The sequence below is a fragment of the Podarcis filfolensis genome (genome assembly GCF_964270895.1).
Source record: "Podarcis filfolensis genome assembly, chromosome: 3".
Taxonomy (NCBI): Eukaryota; Metazoa; Chordata; class Lepidosauria; order Squamata; family Lacertidae; genus Podarcis; species Podarcis filfolensis.
In genome coordinates this window covers 95,236,881-95,260,569 of record NC_139606.1, presented here as the reverse complement: position 1 = coordinate 95,260,569, position 23,689 = coordinate 95,236,881, and the positions used below count along the sequence as shown (strand labels likewise).

At 40.5% G+C, this 23,689-nt stretch overlaps 1 protein-coding gene across 7 annotated transcripts in view; it reads right to left on the bottom strand.

Annotated features, from left to right (window-relative positions):
- Positions 1-23,689, bottom strand: part of USH2A (usherin) — a 432,455-nt gene that overhangs the window by 227,231 nt on the left and 181,535 nt on the right. The window lies entirely within an intron of this gene.

The window sequence follows — 23,689 nt, the reverse complement described above, 5'->3', positions numbered from 1 at the left end:
ACTGAACAAAAGAGGAAAATGTAATATAGAAAAAAGGCATATGCATTAATCTGTTTCATACTATTTTATGTATAAAACATAATGAACACTCCCATATATACATCAGTCTTAATATGCTCAAAGGGTTGTTTTCTCTCATAAAATGTGTTAGATATTACATATAGCTATTATGATATATTTCATAATATCTCATATGTGAAATTTCCCTGAGGTCTTGAAAATTGCAGCCTTCTGTAAGGCCCTGTCTACATTAGCACACACTTCCTTTCATATTTAGCTCTTCCTCTACTAGAATTAACTGTTTTTCCTGAAAACATACATTTCTTTATCTCCTAACAACCCTCTGGGTTTCTGGCTCCCTGCAATAAATTCAGAATGCGTGCAGCTCATGTAGCTTCCAATAGCTGAGTTGTAAGGTTCTGTGGAAAGGGAGGGAAGAACTATGAAATGTGAATGTGAAGTAGTTGTGTTCCAGAATAAACTGGCAAAAATAGCAAGATTGTCAAGGTGGCTGGGTACCATGGTAGAAATTCTTCCCAAAAGATGGCTGGGGCAACCCAGCCAGTTGGGCAGGGTATAAATAATAAAATTATTATTAAAATGGAACATATCGGTGTTAAGAAAAAGTGGTAGAAATTATTAAGTCTTTAGTAAATGAAAATATTTCAAGTGAAAAAACCAAGACAGTCTACAATGGATGCTCACCTTTTCCAGGTGGGATGTGGTTGGGGCTCCTTGCCTCCATCCTGGCAGACAGCTATTGCATGTTTGCCGTCCATTTGGGAATTCCCCTGGCTGGCACAATCTCAAAGTAGGACCTCCTGCCTGACCCCAGCTTCAAATAGGCTGCTCAGAGCCCCCACTGGCCAGCCAGGGATTAGCTGCTGCCATGTCAGTGCCAGGTTTTGTAAACTAAGAAAATCTTTAATAAAAATAAATTTTAAAAGAGAGAGAGAGCTGGCTGCGTTTGCTTTCTGCATCCCTGTTGGCTGAAGAGAAAACCCTTTCTTTCTTTCTTTTTTTTATTAAATATTTATTGGTATTTTCAATAAACACACAACAAACAAAAACAAAAAAAATAAACAAAATAAAAGCAACACAAAAAAGCATATTCAAAACTAAACAGAAAAATAGAAAAAACACATACAGTTTCTGATACTTATTTTCCTCAACCTTGTTTCTCAGACCTCCTCACACCTCCCCTTCTTGTATTCCAATTTAAATTGTCAATTCAGCAAGTCCTTAACTTACTTCTTCACCTTAACTTAAACATTTATTCTAACATACTGTTATTTTACTTTATTTCTTTTTTCCATTTCCTCCATTTATTTTTAACAGCCTTATTTTCACTTAATTTAAAAAAAAGAGAAAAAAAAACCAATTTCACCTTATTGAAATTACTCATCAATACTTATACTTCATTAATTTATTCTTAAACCTTTTTCCTAAGGTCGACCAAAATTTCCCTTCCACGGTTTACCCAATTTCCTTACCACTAACAAAATATAAAACAAATAAAGCAATGCAAATTATCCTTATGTACCCTTTGGATTCCCAACCTCCACCCACCCTTCTCCCGGTTCCAGTCCCCAACCAATATCCATCAGTCTTTATATTATTTATTTAGCCTGGAGATCTCAGGTCCGAGGCCCTTATGTCTCTCTCAGTTCCTTTCTGCCGGTCTCTTTGATAGACCTTGATGTTAAGCCCCAGGTCTCGGAGGGGCTCCGGCCCAACAGAATCGGTGTTACTTCTAGCCAGTCCTCCATACTTAAAAGCAAAAGCAAAGCCTATGGGGTATTCCAACTCTTGTTTCAAATTTCTTTCAAATCCAAATGTCCCCACAGCTCCAGCTTCCACCTTCAACAAATTTATAATCCTCAGGTCTTCAGATCTCCTCAAAAGAGGATCTCTCCATTTTCCAAATTCCCAATCAGACCAGGCTTTCCGCATCCAGTTTTTATTGTCCTTTTTTATCATCATGTCAGGCCTCATATTGTAGCTCTCCTTTGACTCCTGCAAACCTCCATCTCCTCCTTCGTTTTCTTCAAAAAGAACATATTGCTCCATCGTGTCTACGCTTTCGGTTTCATTTATTTGTTCAGTTGAATAGGCTTCCTGTTTCAAATCCTTATCAGACTCCAAGCTGTTGTTTACTGTCCAGTGTAATAGCGATACCTCTGTAGACAAAGCATCGTACTCATCTTGTAAGTTTCCCAAGAGAACCAGTGCTCTGTCCAATTCTGCTTGGAATTTAGACACTCCAGCCATTTTTGTAATGTAGTATCCTTGTTACCCCTCTAGGGGGGTTTAATTCCTTAATCTTCCTTTCAGCTCAAAAACCAAAAGTCCAGTTATTTTGTATCAACCTTATTTTCAACAAGTTATCCCGAATAAACCAGCAAAAACAGCAGAGACAATGTTCTCTTTTTCCAGCTGACAACTAGCTGACTAGCAGCTCACTTGACAGCTGTCAAAATCTTCCATGCAACAGGCTTTCTCATCGGACGTTCCCGGGTCTAGGGGGGGGTGTAGTTTCAGCTCCCAAAATTCTTTTTATCCTCCAGAATATCTTCTTATAATGTCCAAACCGTGAGGTCAGGATCTTTGTTAAGAAAAGCAAAAAACAGATTCTCTCGACCTTAGCTGCCCAGTCCTTTGCTTTAAGTTGTTTACAAAGAGGGGGGGTGGACTTCCTTTTTAGCCCCTTCCCGCTCGTTCCAAATCCAGAATAAGAAATTTTTTAAAGTTCCAATCTCCGTATTACTCACGGGTTGATGTTTTAGGATCCAATCACTCTTAGAAGAAGTTGGCGCTCTCTGTCAATGGCTTGCGGCTTCACTCCGTAGGCGAGGGAGTACTCTCAGCACCACGCCTTACCCTGCCTCCGTTCCGAAGCCTTTAAAGAGGCTCCGTCGCGGATTGGGGGGGCGCAAATGGTGCCCGCCGAGTCTCTGTGTTCACAGGCATCCGCGCCTGTGATTTTAAGGGTCCCCGCTTCGCCGCAGCGGCCAGACCCAGACGCTACGGAGCCGATTCCCTCCGGAGCTCGGAGGGAATCCGCCATTAAACAGTGGCACCAACCCAGAAGTCCGAAGAGAAAACCCTTTCACCCTTCCTCATCTTTAATCATTCGTTTACATTTTAGGTCAATTTCACATTATTTTAACCATATTTCACTTTTCAGGTTGCTGCTTTAATCTCATTTTATTCCCTAGGTTCTATTCTAACAATTTGGAAGACAGTCTTATCTCTTCTGCTGCGGGTACTATTACATTGTTCTTTCGCTTTTATTTCTTTCTGTTTGTTCTCTCGGAGCTGGAGAGAACAGATGCCATTATGCTTTTGTCTGTACATAGTGTGTAAATAAATACAGTGGTACTTTGGGTTACATACGCTTCAGGTTACATACGCTTCAGGTTACAGACTCTGCTAACCCAAAAACAGTACCTCGGGTTAAGAACTTTGCTTCAGGATGAGAACAGAAATTGCGCAGCAGTGGTGCGGCAGCAGCGGGAGGCCCCATTAGCTAAAGTGGTGCTTCAGGTTAAGAACAGTTTCAGGTTAAGAACAGACCTCCGGAACGAATTAAGTAGTTAACCCGAGGTACCACTGTAGTAGATTAGCTCTACGATGTCTCACGCTTCTTGCTGTGCTATGCCAGAGGCTTAGTGTGCATATATCATTATGATGTATGTCGCTAGAAGCACACTGGAAGAGAAGGGAGATCCTTTTCCAGAGCTGCGCATCCCAGAAGATACTCGAGTTCCGGGGGCTTGCAGGCACCCCCAAGGGCATTTTCCCAACAGTGCTTCCTGACCTTGCTGTGGTTGCTGTATTCAAAGCCAGGAAGGAATTTCCCTGTAAACAAATTGGCCGGTCTAGAGTTTTGCCTTTCCCCAAAGCAAAACGTCACAACTTTTGGAGGTTAAGGCATTGGGTGGAAACCTAGTCTTCAAGCTTTGGGTGAAGTGGTGCACCTGATCAGAGCTGGTAACAGGAAATATGATGTGTGGTAGAATGTTCTTGGTTCTGGCACCAGTCTTCTGTCACAGTGGTCTTGAGCCTCTTCAAACCTACAACCCTTCTTAATCTGATCATGTACCATGGAATCTACCCTTATATATCTTTTTAATCATATACAGATTTATCCCAGCCTTTCCTTTCTCTCCCGTTATTATATTTATTCCTGCCTTTCTCAGGGAATAAATCTGCTTTCAAGCCTAGCCACAATGGATTACTCACTAAGGAAAACAATGGTTGCATGCCTCTAAACGTATTGAAGTTTCTCTCATGTCTTGTGGCATGGCAAGTAGCCACAAAAATGGGAGAGAGAAAAGGTGCCCACGAGAAGAGCCCAGGCTACATTTCCTACAAACAGTGAGCTACAGAAACCACACATTTAAATCAAACCAGCATCAATTACTTGCCACATCTGATCCGATTTGTACTTCTTGTCTGATATTGACCTATTCAAGTGCTTCATAATGGATCAATTGCTGCTACAGATGCAGGTAGGAACATAAATCTAAATCCGGGGCACTCCCCTAAAACTCTAAGATTACTGTTTGTCAAGCCCCTTCTGATTACAGCATCTTGTTTTCCATTTGCTTGATTGGGTTATTTGCATAAGAGCAAATGTAGGCAGTTGTGGGCATGAAAAACAGATCACTCTAAGATGCATTAGAAATGGATCCATGAGAATTATCCAGAGATGTGTTATGCGGAAATGCATCCCAGTATATGGAAACCTCACCAATTAACGTCAAATAAACTATAATTTACAATACAGATCACAAATTATATGCTATTTTGCAATTGATTTCATGCTTTTGTTGGAGGAATTTCATTGATCTCTATTTACAAAATGAACCAATAAGCAGGAAATGATTTTCTTTTAACTCTTCACAGAAATTGAACGGGTTTTATCACATTATTACTCACTTCCACATTAGTAAATTAAAAGTCAGCCGTTGCCCCTTTTAATTTGTAAAATGGCATATGTCTTATCAACACTATAATGCAGAATCTCTTAATTGTTTAAAATAATGGCATGTCTCTGCCCATTATTTTATTCTTCTGAAAAGTTATGTCTTCACTTCCTACCATTTATTCTTTAACCCAGGAGGGCCAGAACCTGTCAGACTACAGCTTCCGACAAGCCCAGTCAGCATGGACAGAGGGTCAGAGATTATGGGAGCAAACAAACACATACACAAAAACACACTATACACTAAGTGAAACCACTGCTCTATCTAGCTGAGTATTGTCTACACTGACTGACAGTGGCTATCCAGTGTTTTAGGCAGAAGTCTTCACCAGCCCTACCTGGATATGCCAGGGACTGAACCTAGTTCCTTCTGCATGCAAAACAGAAGCTCTACCGCAGGGCTATGGCCCGTCAACCGTCTGTACAATAGCTGGAGAGCCACAGATCTGCTTTAACTAAAAAGGTAAAGGTAAAAGGAACCCTGACCATTAGGTCCAGTCGTGACCGACTCTGGGGTTGCGCGCTCATCTCGCTCTATAGGCTGAGGGAGCCGGCGTTTGTCCGCAGACAGCTTCCGGGTCATGTGGCCAGCATGACTAAGCTGCTTCTGGCGAACCAGAGCAGCACACGGAAACTCCGTTTACCTTCCTGCCGGAGCGGTCCCTATTTATCTACTTGCACATGATGTGCTTTCGAACTGCTAGGTTGGCAGGAGCAGGGGCTGAGCAACAGGAGCTCACCCCATCACGGGGATTCGAACCGCCGACCTTCTGATCAGCAAGTCCTAGGCTCTGAGTTAAGCTTCAAATGTTTACCCTACTTTAACATGAGATGTGCCAGTTGCTATGAATGCAAAATATGGGCAGAAGTCTGTTTAAAGACTGCTGCTGTCTCAAAGCTACTGTTAGGAACACCAGGATATAAGAGTAGCTCTGTTGGATCAAGGCAAGTGGTCCATCTAGTCCAGCATCCTATTCCCACAGTGGACAGCCACATGCCTGTGGGAAACCCATGAGCAGGACCTTAGCACAAGAGCACACTCCCTTCCTGTGGCTTCCAGCAACTGATACTCAGAAGCTTACTGCTTCCAAACATGGAGGCAGAGTGTTATGTACTGAAGTTCTCACCCTGGGCTAGCAGGGGGATACTGTAGATAGTATTCACTCAGGTCCACATATGCAAATAAGGGATTGAAAGTGAAGTTCAGTGATTGGATAGTTACAGAAAATGGTTACTGTTGCGTTCTAGTGGAGCTCTATATAAGCAGGCTGGCTGAACCCTTCAGTTCAGTTCTGTTCTGGCCTGTGAATAAACAAGAGTTGTTTGAAGAATCGCTGTGTCGTCTGATATGTTCACCCACAACTTAACACAGAGTATAGCCATTGTGGTTAGTAGTCACTGATAGCCTTATCCTCCATGAATTTGTCCAATCCAAGTAATCCAGATGGGTGGCCGTCACTCTTTCTTGTGGGAGCGAATTCCAAAATTTAATTCTGCAGTGTGATGAAGAAGTACTCTGGTTCCCTACAGGCACCCCTGTAACACCTCTGTGGAGCTTCTAGAGAGAACAGGAATGCATGTGTGGCGGAGGTTTTCTCCCAGAAGCACAGGGTCGACCCCACTGGGTTCCTATCAGGCAGAATGTGGGCTTCCTGATGCTGGATACATGACCAATGCCTTGGCCAAACCTACTCTTACTTATAAGCAATAAAGCTGTGGCCTAATCCAGCCCAATACCAGAATCCTGTGTCCATTCTTTTGGCCCTCCCTGCACCAGTCACAGACATCATGTTCCTGTGGCAGCAAGAACAACCATAAGATTATAATATCTGAGGCCGTATTCCTATACACATTTACCTAGGAATAAACACTGCTGTACTCAATTGAGTTTTTCAGAGTAGGCATGCATACAATTGCACTATGGATCTCTTTATTATGTAGACACGTTCCTAAACTTGTACACAACCCCAACAACTCCCCTGGTAAGGGAACTGTTTTTTCTTTTTTCACTATCCATCATGTATATGCTTTCCGAAGAATGAAGGGAGGGGTTATAACTCTGCCCAGCATGCAGAATCAAGACTATAGGTTACGAACATTTCCCTTTGGTTAATAGCACAGCTGGTGGAACACCAGTGGTGATTGGTTGTGTACAGAGTGACATCAATGTAATAGCTCCTGTCAAAAAACTGATGTGCATATGAAGTTTCAGAGACTGTTTTTATGGTGTCACTGACACCTAAACCATCATGATATTGTGTTAAAATCTAGTGAACCTTGGAAGCTATAAATAATGCTTTCTGAGGCGTCTCTAGGAAGAGTAACAAAGGCCCCAAATGTTGTTTCCAAAAAAATTTACTTCCAGATAACAAAATAAGCCACTCTAGAAGTGTGGGAACATGTTGTGTATATTTAGTGATGAGGAAAGATACTTTTTAAGGCTTTGCTTTCTTCTGCATGGCTTGAAAGAAAACTGAAACACAGTCTAAGCTTATGTATATTCAGGCTTTGATGATAGAATTGCTAAACATTCTGCAGCAAAATTTTGGCTGACCTGAAGTTGAAAAATACATGTTAAGAATTTAATTAAAATTCAGAAACTGGCCATATTTTTACAATTTGCTTTTTTAAAAAAGAAGAAGTTGCAAATCAAGATTCAAATTCCTATCATCATCCTGATGAAGCAGAGCTAACCTAAATGTGGTTTATCTATGTAAATATCCATCTGCATAAGGTTCATATATTGGCCTCCACTGTTAGCCATATTTTTCAGTATTAAATCTGAATTTCCTTGCATGGCTGGTTTAAATGAGGTCATTACATCGCTATCCATGGCTTAATGAATATTTCTTTGCTTTCTCATTTCAATTAGTGAGGAGTCAAACATACTGGTCCCAATCCTGAAATGTCTTTGCTTGCATATAAACAAAGAGCAACTTCACTGAACTCAATGAGGATATGCATAATACCAAAGTCATTTCAACCTTAGTGCTTCTATTAGAAATCCTGCTTTAGAGACAACCATTTTGGACAATTATTTTACAATTCTGTTACATCGGGTTTATATCACTATAAATGGAAAACTGCTTTACTAATCGCAGCAAATCTGATTCTTACATCCTCATACAAAATACACTTACGCTTACTTCAGTTGATCTGACAAATCAGACCATATGGGTCAGGCACTAACACTAAATCTGGGGTTTCTTTGAGAGTGAAAGCATGCCAAAATGAGAGGTACCAGGTTTTAATCAGAATTAAGGCAGCTTTGTATGCTATGCTTTATACATCAGTAGAACTTCCATGTATAGTGGTACCTCGGGTTAAGTACTTAATTCGTTCCGGAGGTCCGTACTTAACCTGAAACTGTTCTTAACCTGAAGCACCACTTTAGCTAATGGGACCTCCTGCTGCCGCGCCACCGGAGCACGATTTCTGTTCTCATCCTGAAGCAAAGTTCTTAACCTGAAGCACTATTTCTGGGTTAGCAGAGTCTGTAACCTGAAGCGTATGTAAGCCGAGGTACCACTGTACAAAACACCTGCACATTTTACAGAGTGAAGGATGCAAACCTGAGTAAAATGTGGCAACGGTTTTTAAGATATTCTCAATAACTTTTCCAGTTCACTTCATATTATTTTTTTACAAGTATGTGGCGAGTTGTACATGTGTGTCCACATCACACTTACAGATAGGTAGCCGTGTTGGTCTGCCATAGTCAAAACAAAACAAAAATTTTCTGAAGAAGTGTATCTGAAGAAGTGTGCATGCACACGAAAGCTCATACGGTGTATCTGAAGAAGTGTGCATGCACACGAAAGCTCATACCAAGAACTAACTTAGTTGGTCTTTAAGGTGCTACTGGAAGAAATTTATTTTTTTTTGTTTTCACATCACACTTGGCAGGGTGAATGCAACAATTTGTACTCCAATGTTGCTCTGTCAGTAGTTACCGTATTTTTTGCACCATAACACTCACTTTTTTCCTCCTAGAAAGTAAGGGGAAATGCCTGTGCGTGTTATGGAGGGAATGCCTATGGGTGGCGGGGGAGATCTGCTGCAGTCGTGAGCAGAGGATCCATGGTTCCCCTTCCTTCCCTCCTCCGTGGCTCGCTTTGAAACAGCAAAGCGGGAGAAGAGCCGCTGAGTGGGGAGGAGAGAGGGACAGAGAGCCTGCTTCTTTAAAGGAGCGGCTCCTGTCCGGTTGGCTCCTTTAAAGCAAGCAGGCTCTCTGTCCCTCTCTCCTCCCCACTCAGCTCGCTACATAGCAGCAAAGTTTTTCAGCTTGCTAAACCGGGGATGAGCGGGGAGGAGGTAGAAAAGCAGAGCCTGCTTGATTTAAAGGAGCAAAGTGGGAGAGGAGCCTTCTCCTCTTTTACCCCTCTTCTTCATTATTAACAGCTTCCTTCTCCATACACCCCACGTGTGCTCCTTGTCCCTTGAGTGCTTTTCCTTCCCTCCCCACTTAAAACGTGGTTACAAAGCACAAATCCACATGGATCCTCAGGATTTTTGCACTGGGTCACCCCAAATTCACCATCAGATCACATAGCATGTCCATGGCTACATCTTGCACCAAAATAATCACGCACCCACTGTTGCCTCGGGCTGCAGTGGTGCAAAAACGTGGTTACAAAGCATGGATCCACATGGATCCTCAGGATTTTTGCATTGGGCTACTCCAAACTCACTATCTTTTTTTTTTTTTAAATATTTTTATTTTTCCATATAAACACAATACAACAAACATAAACATACAAGAACAAAAACAAAACAAAAAAAACATGTATCATTTCATATCCTAATTTCATATCCTATCTTCCCCGACTTCCTCATGCCTCCCCTTTCTGTATTCCAAATTCTTATCGATTGTTCAGCAAATCTTCCCTTATTTTAATTTAAATTTAGACTATTCTTCCTTATTTTCCTTGTCTTAACCATTACTAATAGTAACCATTTACTTTCCAGTCCAACATCATTCTAACTTTCATTAACTTTGTAATATTTCTTTAAATAGTCCTTGAATTTTTTCCATTCTTCTTGCGCTGCTTCTCTTCCCTGGTTTCGGATTCTGCTCGTCATTTCTGCCAAGCCCATATAGTCTATCACCTTCAACTGCCATTCTTCCAGTGTGGGTAGTTCTTGCGTCTTCCAGTACTTCGCAATGAGTATTCTAGCTGCTGTTGTAGCATACATAAAGAAAGTTATATCCGTCTTTAACACCCCTTGGCCGACAATACCCAAGAGAAAGGCCTCTGGTTTCTTGGGGAAAGTATATTTAAATACCTTTTTAAGTTCATTATAGATCATTTCCCAGAATGCCTTAATCTTCGGGCAAGTCCACCAAAGATGAAAAAATGTACCTTCAATTTCTTTACATTTCCAACATTTGTTGTCAGGCACATGGTAAATCTTTGCAAGCTTGACTGGGGTTATGTACCACCTATATATCATTTTCATAATGTTTTCTCTTAAGGCATTACATGCCGTAAATTTTATCCCGGTGGTCCACAACTTTTCCCAATCAGCAAACAAGATATTATGACCAATGTCCTGAGCCCATTTAATCATAACCGATTTAACCGTTTCATCTTGTGTATTCCATTTCAGCAGCAGATTGTACATTTTGGACAAATTCTTAGTACTGGGTTCTAACAGTTCTGTCTCCAGTTTTGATTTTTCCACCTGGAAGCCAATTTTACTGTCCAGTTTAAACGCTTCATTTATTTGATGGTAGTGGAACCAGTCTCTCACCTTCCCTTTTAATTTCTCAAAACTCTGCAATCTCAATTTGTCCCCTTCCTTTTCCAAAATTTCCCAGTATCTTGGCCACTTGGACTCCATATTTAACTTTTTAACTGCCTTAGCTTCCATTGGCGACAGCCACCTTGGAGTCTTATTTTCCAGCAAGTCTTTATATCTGTCCCAGACATTTAGTAGTGCTTTTCTGACAATATGATTTTTAAAACTTTTATGTGCTTTAACCTTGTCATACCACAAATATGCATGCCACCCAAAAATGTTATTAAAACCTTCCAAATCCAAAATGTCTGTGTTTTCAAGAAGTAGCCATTCTTTCAGCCAGCAGAAAGCTGCCGCTTCGTAGTAAAGTTTAAAGTCTGGCAGGGCAAACCCCCCTCTTTCCTTTGAATCCGTTAGTATCTTAAATTTAATTCTGGGCTTTTTGCCCTGCCAGACAAATTTAGATATGTCTTTTTGCCACCTCTTGAAACAATCCATTTTATCAATTATTTGCAATGCTTGGAACAAAAACAACATTCTTGGCAATACATTCATCTTTATAGCTGCAATACGGCCTAACAAGGAAAGCTTCAAGTTGGACCAAATCTCCAAATCTTTTTTCACTTCTCTCCAAGTTTTTTCATAATTATCTTTAAACAAATTCACATTTTTAGCTGTCATATTTATACCCAAATATTTCACTTTTTTAACCACAGTCAACCCTGTCTCATTCTGGAACCTTTCCTTTTCTATCTGTGTCAAATTTTTCTCCAAAACCTTTGTCTTAGACTTATTCAATTTAAATCCTGCCATTTGACCAAACTCTTGAATTATTTCCAAAACTCTTTTCGTGCTAGCTTCTGGCTCTTGCAATGTAAGTACTAAGTCATCTGCAAATGCTCTCAGTTTATATTGTTTAGCTCCGACCTGAATCCCTTTAACCAACTGGTCCCTCCTAATCATATTAAGCAAAACCTCCAGGACCGATATAAAAAGTAATGGGGAGATAGGGCACCCCTGGCGTGTCCCTTTTTCAATCTTGAACTCTTCTGTAACCACATTATTTACAATTAGTTTGGCTTTCTGTTCAGAGTATATTGCACCTATACCATTTTCAAACCCTTGGCCTACCCCCATCCCCCGGAGGTTCTTCAACATAAAACTCCAAGAAATGTTGTCAAAGGCTTTCTCGGCATCCACAAATATCAAAACAGCTTTAGTGTTTATGTTCACTTCCAGCTTTTCCAAAATGTCAATTATATTCCTTACATTGTTCGACAAATGCCTTTTTGGGAGAAAGCCCGCTTGGTCCCCGTGAATCTCCTCCATCAAAACTCTCTTCAGTCTTTTTGCCAAAATATCAGCAAAGATTTTGTAATCCACATTCAATAACGAGATGGGTCGGTAGTTTTTAAGTTGGGTCTTTTCAGTCTCTGTCTTTGGTATAAGTGTAATGTAGGCCTCTCTCCACGTATCGGGTGCCCTTTTCCCCTCCATAATCTCATTGCAGACTTCCTTCAAAGGTTGTATCAACCCTTCCTTCAAAACTTTGTAATATTTGGAAGTCAGTCCATCCGGTCCAGGGGATTTGCCCAGCGTCATGCCTTGAATGGCATCTTCTATTTCTTGTGCTGATATCTCCTGGTTCAATATTATCTTACTTTCATGCGAAACCTTTTTCAGCCCATTTTCCTCGAGGAACTGTTGTATGTCCATTTCTTTTTGCGGCCCTTGTGTGTAAAGTTGTCTAAAGTAGTTCTGAAAACAATTCCTAATTTCCGCTGGGTTGCTTATGTTTTTTCCTTCCACTTCTATATTTGTTACTGTGTTGAGTTTTTGTCTCTTCTTTATTTGCCAAGCCAGTAACTTGCCACATTTATCAGCAGATTCAAAAGTCTTTTGTCTCATTTGTTTAATTTTCCACTCTAATTCTTGATTCATCAGTTCCATATATTGTGTTTGATGAAATTTGATTTCTCTTAGAATCTCTTGGGATTTTGGCTTCGATCTTAATTGTTTTTCCCCTTCTTTTATCTTTTCCAAAATTCTCTCCTTTTTCTCATTTTGCTTTCTCTTCTTTAAAGTATTTTGCTGAATCAAAAACCCTCTCATCACGGCTTTGCTTGCGTCCCATACTATTCTTTTTTCTACTTCAGACCTTAAGTTGATTTCAAAATAGTCTTTCAAGGTTTTTTGGGCCTTCTTGAAGATCTCCTCGTCTCTAAATAAGGTGTCATTCATTCTCCATCTGAAGGAACCAGTTGTTGTTTGCCTCATCACCATCTTTACAGCATTATGGTCGGAGAAAGTTTTTGGGCAGATTTCTACTTTTTTTATATTCGGAGCCATACTGCTAGTCACCCAGATTTGGTCAATCCTTGTCCATGTCATTTTGGCTTCAGAAAAGAAGGTTCCCTCTCTTTCTAATGGGTGTTTTGTTCTCCAAATATCAATCAAATCCATATTGTCAGTCATTTCAAAAAAAGTCTTTAGTAGTCTTCCATCTTTTGTTATTACCTGTCTTTGTGCCTTGTCCATATTTGTTGAAACCACTCCATTCATATCTCCCATCAAAATTAAGTTGTAATCCATATGGTCCATCAAAATTTCATGCAACTTCTTAAAAAATTCAGCTTTCCCTTCGTTTGGTGCATAGATTCCCACTATCAAATACTTCTCTCCTTGAGATTGAATTTCAATTGCCAAATATCTTCCTTGATCGTCTTTAAAGATTTGTTTCGGTTGCAATTTTTCTTTTGCATAGATCACCACTCCTCTCTTTTTTACTCTGTCTGAAGATATAAATTCCTGTCCCAGTCTTTTATTTATTAATAATTTTCTGTGTGCTCTTGTCACGTGGGTCTCTTGTAGGCAAATCAAGTCCAATTGGTCTTTCTTTAAGGCATGAAATATACTTTTTCTCTTCCTGGGAATATTTAAGCCATTACAATTCCAGGTTAGAAGTTGCAGAGCCATGATGGGATTATTTACTCCTTCCTCCTACAGCTCCCTGTTTTTGTTCCTCGTCTGTCGGTGGTACCGTGTTCGTGTCCAGTGATGGATGCCCTTGTCCTGGAAAAGTCTCTTTCTGTAGGTCTTCTTCGTGTTCTCCCAAGAACTTGTCTTTATCACTTACAGTCTTTATTCTTCTCTTCTTTCCCTTATATTTAAAAGACAAGCCTTGGGGAAATTCCCACCTGAATGGTATGTAGTTCTTCTTCAGCAGTGTCACCAGGTCCTTATAATGTCCTCTTGCGTCCAAGATACTCTTAGGGATGTCTTTAAAGATCTCAATAAAAGAGTCTTCAATTCGAAGGGCTGTTTGGTAGTGCAGGTTCAATATTTTATCTCGCTCCTCCTTTGATCTTAAGGTAATAAGACAATCTCTGGGTCGATTTCTCTTCTGTCTTATTCCCAATCTAAATGCACTTTCTATCTTAAAATCTTCTTTCTTCAGCTCCTGCTTCCAAAAATCAGAAAATTCTTTTGTCAGATCATCCACCAAGTTCTCTCCTTCCTTTTCCGGCACAAGTCTGATCCTCAGGTTCCTCTCCTTGCGTTGCATATCTTGCATAGAGAGTGCCAGTTCATATTCATCCAATTTCTTATAAACTGGTGGAAATTTTTCCTCCGCAGCAGTTGCAATTTCCTTAGCTTCTTCGGCTATCTTTCGTGTTATAGATGAATCTTCCAATAATTTCCCAATTGCTTCTGCATTTGAGTTCACTTTATTCCCTAGGTCAGTTATACTTTTAGTATTTAGGTCAATTTTCCCAGAGATTTCTTCAATTTTTTTATTTGTTTCAGCAACTTGTACTTTAGTTTCAGCAACTTGCAATTTAGTCTCCGCACCTTGCTTTTTTAGTTCCTCCAAAGAGTCATTTATCTTCTCCAATACCTTAGCAAATGATTCTTCTGTAGACATTGCTTTCACTTTTGGCTTTGCAGCCACTATAGTTCCAGAGGCTCCTGTTACAGAAGCCCTTCTTTGCATGTAAGTGTCAATTTTGTATTGTCTGCCAGATCTCAAGGTTGTTTCTTGTAACTCCCCTTTCTCTTTACCATCTGCCATAACAAAGTCTTTTAGTCAAGGTCATTCCCAGACTTTGAAACTCACAAACAAAGTTCTCAAATTTTAAACTCCACTTGTTGCTGAAACAATTTGTAGGTCCTCTAGGGGGCGTAGAGTCAGTTCTATGCTTCTCAAAGTAATCCCACACTCTTCAAAAAAGAAGGAATAAAAGTTTCCTAGTCCCTTTCAATTTTTCTTTCCTTTTTCAAGGGGATCCCAGTCAATAGTGTCCTATAAGTAACTTTGTAATACCACAGAAACAGTGTTTCAAATTGGAAATAACCAAAGTCAATTTGAGATATTTTTTATCTTCTTATAGCAACAGTCCTTAGCCGGTTCCTTTTCTCCGGCAGTCCGATCCCAGGTTAAAGAGCAGCGATACTTAATCCAATTCTTTTGAATTGGCAGGGAAACACTTTTAAAATCTTCTTCCCCCCCCCTCCTGCCTTCGGGGGGGGGGGAGTTCTTTGCTTTGGTGGTGGATTTCTTAAATCCCGCAAGTTTCCTCTCAAGCAGTTACAGCTAGAGTGCCTTTCGCTTTGATCTTGCTACAGAACGGAAAGCAGACTTCCTTTTTAGTGCTTATCCGTCTCGGTACCCAATTTCTTAATTTTAGAGTCCAATTTCTACTTTAGCAGTCAATCCTACTCACGGATAGTTGTTCTTTTAATCCAATTTCCCGGGAAGAAGTCAGCGCTCTCCGCTAATGGCGACGCGGCTTCGCTTCGCAGGCTGGGTGAAGACGACTCTCAGCACCGCTCCAAGACCCCTCCGCTCCTCCGGAGCCTTTAAAAAGGCTATTTCGCAGCGTCGGGGGGGCGCAAAGGTGCCCGCCGAGTCTCCAGTTCACAGGCAACGCGCCTGTGATTTTTAGGGGTCCCCGCTTCGCCGTAGCTGACAGGACCCGAACCCACGAAGCAGATCTCTCCCGGAGCTCCGGTTGAGATCCGCCATTAAGCGCCGGCGCTAACCGGAAGTTACTCCAAACTCACTATCAAATCACGTCTGTGGCCACAGCATGAACCACAAAAATCATACATCCACTGTTTCATTTAGAATATTTTTTTTCTTGTTTTCCTCCTCTAAAAACTACGTGCGTGTTATGGTCGGGTGCGTGTTATAGAGCGAAAAATACGGTAGCTATTTAGTAAATTTATAACCCACTTTTGAAATGGGCTACTTAAAGCAGCTCACAGCATATGTAAAAATGTGTGGGTGCATTATTGTTATTATTATTATTCCTTCAATTTATAAATAGGTTTTGTTGTTTGTTTGTTTGTTTGTTTGTTTTAAAAAACCCTCCCACAAACACATTTAAAAGGCTGTAGAATATTAATCAGGCAAAGGCCTGGTTGAGGAGGAACGTTTTCCCCTGGTGCCTAAAGATGTATAATGAAGGCACCAGACAAAACTCCCTGGGAAGAGCATTCCACAAATCTGGAGCCACTGCAAAAAAAAAGGCCCGTTCTTGTGTTACCACCCTATGGACATCATGTGGAGGCACATTAAGAAGGGCCTCAGATGAGATACCAAAGGAGCAGAAACGATTATTCATGTATATGACAACAGCAGCGCAGATACTACTGGCCCGGAGATGGAAAGAAGATAAAGTCCTGACCAGAGACTAGATGAAGATGATAGACTACAAAAATGACCGGGAAAATCAGAAACCAGGAAGATAGAAACTTTATTAAGGAATGGAAAAAATTGCAATTTACTTAAGAGAACACTTTAAACAACTAAAAACTTTGGCAGAATTTGAGTATTAAAAACTAAGGTAAAAATGGACTATTTTAAGGAAAATGGAGAAATTATATGATGCAGAAGAAAAAGTTTGATAATGGAAACCATGGAGGGGTGGAGGGAAGTCTAAGGATTCTGGGAATCCTAAATGTTGATGATTATGATTAATGTTTGAATTCAAATGTATAGAGTAAAACTGAATTTTTAAAAAAAATATGGAGGAGGAGGAGGAGGGCCTCAGATGAATAACGAAGAGTCAGGTCAGTTTATATGGGAAGAGGCGGTCCTTGAGGTAATAAAATGACACACTTAAAACAAAACAAAACAAAGCTGGTCCAGATGGAGTAAGAACAGACCATTGGTCTTATAATCAGCTCTCCCCTCTTTTTCCTGGAATAGTTCCTGCAGGGCAGTTGGTAGGTGCTGGGCAGGGGGGAATCCAGCTGGGACAGGAGCAGGCTGCTCTCCGAATGCTACACCAGAGAGGAGGACTGGAAGATGGTGAGGAAAGAATGGTCCTTTTCTTATGCTGCCCACCTTCTATGGAATGTTCTCACCAGGTAGACCCACCTGGTGCCAGCTTTGTCATCGTATCAGCACCAGCCATTTTTTTGTTTTCCCGGGCAGCACCAATGGTTGGATGTTTGTAGTCGCTTTCTACTTGTGCATCTTTATTATGGTATTTTATGCTCATTGTAAATAGCTTCTTGACTTCTGTGTGGGAAACATTATGTAAATAAACCTAATCTAACAACCCAATATTGTCTTTGCCTCCCTCCCTGCAACATATGTGGAGCTCAGACTCTCCTGCTTGCAAGATTAGCTCTCATAATTCCACAGTAATAGAGACTGGCTATGGTTCTTCAGTGGAAGACATTCTGTGCATGTTCAAAGGCATTCTCATCCTAATTATTATTTTGTATGCTCCCATTTTGGCACTGAAAATAAGTTTCCAGCTAGCCTTGGCTTCCTGTGCGCTACAAGCAGTAAATTAGGACTGAATGACAGAACAAAGGATGGTGAAGCTGTAATGCAATCTATCATGGTCGACTGTTGTAGAAGTAAGCAGAGGTCAGCTATAGCTGAGGATTCCATTCTAAAGCACGTTTGGGGAAATGCTCCTTTCACATTCTATTCAGCTGAACAGATTTACCTGTTCCTTGATGTGCTACAACCTTGTTCTGACAAGCAAAATCCGGTTGCATAATCCAACACCCAAACAGTTCACACATCAAACAAGAAGTGTAAAATAAGAAGTGAATAAATAATTGGCACCGAGAGAAGGTAAATGGGAGCACCAAAGTCAGTAGGACTTTTCAAGCATTCCTGCTGAACACATGCGCAAAAACCCTTGATGACTTTTTCAAGTGTCCAGAATAAATTTTCTTTTAACAGTAGACCTCCCCCCCAAAAAAAAACAAAATTCCCCATAACTTCTTTGTTTTATCAAATAGGTGCATGGAATCTGGAGACAGAGTAGCACCTCCAAAGGGGATTAACCCAGTCAAATTACAGAGAGTTGGTGTAGGAATTTTTGTGCTAGCCACAAGTAAAGTCTGATTTTTTGGGGGGAATAAAGAACTAGCAAAATAAAGTAATAGTAAAGACAAACACAGAAAACAGAACGCAGCTGTAAACAAAATGCAAACCTAACCTTAAAAATCAGGCCAAAAAAGGTGATGGTGGTAAAATAAGAGAATTGTGAAGCTGCCTATGTAACTAAGACTAATGACTCAGTCACACAGCTGCAAAAAAAATGTTTTAAGTGTGTTGTAAAGTGCATTATACAAATGTGACTCTAGATGGCGATTGTGCGCTATGGCAAATTCAATATATTTTTCAAAACTTTTTTTTTTAAAAGTATTTTTACAACCTTTCTAGTGTGTGTGCGGATTCCACCTAAGACACAGAAACTGAAGTATTTGATTTTTTTAAAATATTTGAATAAAGATAGGACTGGGATTGATAGGGAAAGGATGGAAAACAAGAAAGGTATATAGATTAGAAAAGCTAGGTTGGGTACTGAAGGATAAGGCAAGTTGAAGAAATGCCACCAAATTCTTTTTAATGTTCAAGGAAGTCCCCTACCTCCCACTTCCTCCTTATTACTACCTATGTTCAGGAATACAGTACTCATATATATCTCTTGTGTACAAAATACACTGGAGCTATAACTAAAAACAACTAATTTTTAGGCAGTATAGAAATAATATACAGGCAGCGACCGTTTTAGGCATGTCCAATGTGTGCGCGACCATACACGTGCACACTGGCAGAGGAAAGGGTGTGTGGTGGGGGCGTTCCGCCCCAGGTGTCAACCCTGAGGGGGGTGACATTGCTGCCCCCTGGGACACTCGCCCCGCCCCCATGGACCAGCCCCCCGGGTGTGCGCCGCTCCAGGTGCTGGAGCAGCTAGCTCCGCCTCTGCCCGTGCATTATGTCAAACCCGGAAGTGACCTGAACAGAATGGGGTCAGGCTGTTTGCAGGGTTTTTCTATGGTGTTTCAAATATATGCAATTTTACTTAAACGCGCAGTGCCTTGGAATGCAATCCCCACGTAAATTGGGAGTTGCCTGTAATACATGCAAGTCATTTCTGGACCATCATAGTACAGAGCTCTGGTTGTATCCTCAATTGGGAGGAAGTGCGAGATAAAGGATAGTCAGGAGAGAAACAATGAGCTGCGCTGAAAACAGCTACAAATTTTGATTGCTTCCATTGACTTAGTGTGAAGTAGGCAGAGAGGCCAATTTGATGTGACTGCTCTAAGGGGAAACCAATGCCTACCTGCTGCATCAACCAAGGTAGAAATATGCTACAAGACAGCAGACAGCGTGAGCTTCTCCATGTTGCCCATAGACACAGTGCATTGCAAGCCAGTCCATATGATGTACTTGCCTGTACACACACAGGCTTCCATCTGCTTAGCTCCTCCTGAAAATATCTCCCTGCTTGGTTACCAAGCCCAGTTGTGATGTTATGAACACTAAACTCTTGAACTTTATTTTTTTAAAAAAACTTATTGCTATGAGGAAAGTAAGAATCTATAACCAATGTTTGCCAATCCCAAAAGTGTGCTTAAAAAACAAACAAAAACTTTTCCAGTTCCATTAGTCAGCAACCAACCTATGTCTATGGTAAAGGAAGACAAATCCTCTTCATAAAGGGTAGATTGTTGAGGAAGGCAAAATGAACAATGGCCTTTTGCCTGGATTGGGGTTCATTTTAATAATAATAATAATAATAATAATAATAATAATAATAATAATAATTTATTATTTATACCCCACCCATCTGGCTGAGTTTCCCCAGCCACTCTGGGCGGCTCCCAATCAAGTATTAAAAACAATACAGCGTTAAATATTAAAAACTTCCCTGAACAGGGCTGCAGTTTCACAGGTGTGAACTAATCTCCCGGATAGTCCCACCCTAGCAATCCTGCCCCCATCCCAATGAGTATTGGGCTGACTAGCTAGAAACCGACTAGCTTTTTAATGGAAGAAGAGGTCAACATCAAGCCACTTATAAGCTGTCATGATCCATACATTTTTACCTGCTCCTCTTCCCCGTCCATAATGGACTCAAACGTCCCTGCCAGAAGGTAGGCAACTGCTGTTTCCCCATCCATATGCAATATTGTTCCTTACTGCGTACTATAAAAGCAAGCAGGCGGGGATTAAAACCAGAGTGGTTAAGATACATTGTGTATATTATTTCAGGATGAATACTTTTTTTCTGTTGACTTTCTCTTGCAACACCCCCTGTGCAGCCCACCTGTGAGCTGGGGAGAACAAGTTTAATTTATCATTAGCAGTTTATATGCCCTTTAATTGGAATCAATGTGCTAGCCTAGGCAAATTGTCTATGTAGACTCCCCTGAAATATCTGCATACCTTAAATGGCATGATAAGCTTGCTCAAAGGAGGCAGACAATTTACATTCTACCGGTGTGTTATAAATAAATAATAAGAACAGATTAGAATTATGCATTTACGCCTAGTAGTGAGTGTGAGATGCATAATTCACAAGTGGCGAACCCTTAAGAGACTTCTGAATTCCCCAATCTGAAGCATGCAGATCAAGGGATATTTTTCAATTCCCTCTGTTCCATGCTTCCGTTCTTTTTGCTCGCTTTCCTGGGGACCAAGCAAGGAGCTTTCTGATTACTTCTTATCAATTAAAGTGAGTTGTTAGAACAGCTTCCTCTTTTTGGAAACTGGTTAAACAAATATTTTAGTGTTCTTCGCAATGGCCATATCAAGCCATCCCAGACAGTAATACAAGAAGAACTAAATTTGGAAGAAACAAACATGGCCCGTCCTAAAACATTCGAACACTATATCAGTAGGCAGTTTATTTATTTGTATGTTTCATTTCTTCCAAATTAGGGGTAGAGGTAGTGTTGGACTGCAACGTCCATCAGCCCCACCCAGCATAACCAATAGTTAGGGATGGTGCGAGTTGTATCCCAATACCTGTGGGACATCATATTGGATAACCCTAAAGAGTTCAACAAGGCGGTGTCCATAATCTTTTATCCTGCCAACAATCCACTTTGGTTAATTTTGCTTAGAGATAGTTAGTGACTGGCCCACAGTCATCCAGTGAGCTGCAGGGCTGAGTGGCAATTTGACCCTAGGTCTCCCTGGACCAAGTCCAGTGTTTGCATTCACAACAGCACACTGGCCCTCCTTGAATTTATCATACTTAGTAAGGATTTGTTCCACTCAGCCATGCAACTCTCTATTTTACATTTCCACAAGCAATTTACCTCTGGTTGCATGACAGAACTAACATTATAAGGTTCATGCTTCTCCACTTCAGTGTTAAACCCCCACACTAAACATTAACTGGGTCTTTTTTATAGTACAGTGGTACCTCTGGTTACGTACTTAATTCGTTCCGGAGGTCCGTTCTTAACCTGAAACTGTTCTTAACCTGAAGCACCACTTTAACTAATGGGGCCTCCTGCTGCCACCGCACCGCCGGATTTCTGTTCTCATCCTGAAGCAAAGTTCTTAACCTGAGGTACTATTTCTGGGTTAGCGGAGTCTGTAACCTGAAGCGTATGTAACCTGAAGCGTATGTAACCCGAGGTACCACTGTACTTGTGCAACTCCCTCTGTAAAGAGACACTTAGCTGGCTTACTCATTGAATAATAGAATCACAGAATTGTAGAGTTGGAAGGGACCACAAGGGTCATGTAGTCCAACCCCCTGCAATGCAGGAATCTTTTGCCCAAAGTGGGGCTCAAACCTATAACCCTGAGAATAAGAGGAACACTGTGAAAGTTTATTTCACCATGCACTTAGTTTGTGTTGTACTGTTAGATTTTATCTGGCCAAATGAACGAAGTCACAGAAACAAATGTAGAAATAGCCAATTTTATTAATTTATCAAGTTCAGTGTTGTTCCACCCTGTCTGGATCCTCAAATGACTTAAAAATTTAGATAGCTGAGGGGTGTAATAAGATTAACAAGAGAGTGAAAAACTTTCATGCTCCCATCAGCGCAGCCAAGGTATTCTCATTAAATATGGGTTCAAACTAGAACCCATATTTAAAGATACATTATCTGCAGATGATACTATTGGAGCTAAAATAACATTTACCATTTATTTCTTTGTGAGTGAAGCATGAGACACTAGATGAACAACCCTACAGGATATCTGATCTATAACATGATTTAATCTCTTACTAAGATTTGTCTGCACTGGGAATAAGGGAGGGGAACAATGTAGAACACACCCATGGGTGAATGGATAGGCAGAAGACAGAGTTCCATAACTTCATTATGACTACAGAATATTCATTTTTCTTATATAAACCAATGCTGAATTGGAAGGGCAGAGAAGTGGCAGTGGATTCATCAAAAGAGTAGCTTCTGTAGTCTCTCTGGTTTGACAGGTACACTAGAATTGTAATTATTGACGTGTCTTCTAGAGAAGCATCCTCTGGGACTACCACCTTAAAGAAATCAGATTCCTTGTAATTTCACGAATTTCATCCAGCTGAAATCAATCATTTAGTCCCTTGAAATTTCCCTTTGATCTTTTGGAAATGCTTGGTACCAAAATTTTACTTTCCACTTTTTTTAAACTTTCCCATACACCAGAAAGAGTTTGCTTTCCGGCTTTCTAGTTACGCTAAAGCACCATCTTTTTTTTTTAAGAAAAGCACTCTCATATTACTAATGTGTAGGTGGACTTTTTCACCTTTTCATTTTTCTTCTCCCTACGTTTTATACTGCTTTGAGCATTTTCCAGCATTGTTCAACTGCCATTCACTGTGAGTTATATTTGCATATAAATTTAAACAGAAAGACTTCAATTATGCATAGATTCACATTCCTAGTGCAACTTAACACTACAAGGAAAAATGATGGTGTGCCGTTGGAACAATCATATTAACTCCTGCCAACAACACAACAGGAGTCCAAAACATTTCAGCTGACAGAAGGAAAAATATCATTGTACCTTAATGTTTAAAGAGAGCTATGTGTGTCTCAATTATCCAAACACCCTAAATATCTGACACATGGTGTGCCTTTTTCTATGCATCTAATTAAAACCAATTTTAAACTTATTTTTGGGGCGAAGATTTATAATAGTGTAAAATATTTTAATGTGAAAATGAAGGCTGCTTGTACTGAATATATAGAATAATTCACTGTTTGATCAAACATGATTACACATCAGTATCTGCATCCTTCTCATAATTTAAAAAAGTCAGTGCATATTTTAGATTACGGGGGGGGGCGGGGGAGAACCAAAGGCAACTTTCAGTTGAAAGTTGATTAACAAAGACTTGCCCCTACAGTACTTTAGCGTTCAAAGTATCTCCCTACAACAATTATATGTCAGTATTATCTGCCTGTTGCAGAAGGGAGAGGGGAAAAAGAGGCTTGTCTAAGACCACTTGTTGATTTCATAGCTGATGTGAAATTTGAACCAGAGACTTCCTGAATCAGGGAGCCCAGTCTATTAAACCACTATCTTGCACTAACTCCAGATACAGGAGGTCAAGCATTGTATTGTCCCTATAACTCAGAATGACATCACGAATGGGGAACCTTTGGTGCTTCAGAAGTTGTTGAACGCCCATTAGCTCTAGCGGGCATGGGCAATGGTCAGGGATTGAG